The sequence below is a fragment of the Engraulis encrasicolus genome, chromosome 15 (assembly GCF_034702125.1).
Source record: "Engraulis encrasicolus isolate BLACKSEA-1 chromosome 15, IST_EnEncr_1.0, whole genome shotgun sequence".
Taxonomy (NCBI): Eukaryota; Metazoa; Chordata; class Actinopteri; order Clupeiformes; family Engraulidae; genus Engraulis; species Engraulis encrasicolus.
Genome location: NC_085871.1, coordinates 9,403,058 through 9,403,662, shown reverse-complemented (window position 1 = coordinate 9,403,662; position 605 = coordinate 9,403,058).

Here is a 605-nt window from a genome sequence, read left to right as displayed (position 1 = left end):
TGTATCACAGTGAATCATAAAATCCTACTTATGAAGCTCAACAATCACATTTTTTATATCAGTTGCACAGATTAATGACAACATTATTGCTAAGGGACATAAGCACTTTCAAACGTATGTTGTTTCAACTCTGTAGTATTTGTATATACAGTATGTTTGAAATGACATAGTATTTGTCCATAACACTGTTGACAAAATAATCAAGCAAATGTTCGCTTTCATTAGAGTATTTATCAAATGATTTAAGATTAAGCTTGGCAATTTGTTTGTTTGGAAACTTAAATATATACACTATGTAAACATCAAGGTCATTTAGTTGAAAAAAAATACTGATAATTGACATCTTGCTTTTGCCAAAAGCGTAGGGGAATTGTAGAATCACTCATAGCCTATAACGATGGCAGACTCCAGCATTAACGGGGGTTTTAACCAAGATGTTAGAGGGACATTATTGTTGGGGGTAGTGGGGTTTCTTCCACGAGAAAATTTTAAAATGCAGTTTGAAGTGTACAGCAATTCTAATAGGCTACAATATGAGAACACAATTAGACCAATGGGGATGTAACTTAATGGGGAGACTGGGGATTCAAGGCCCCCCTTGGCTC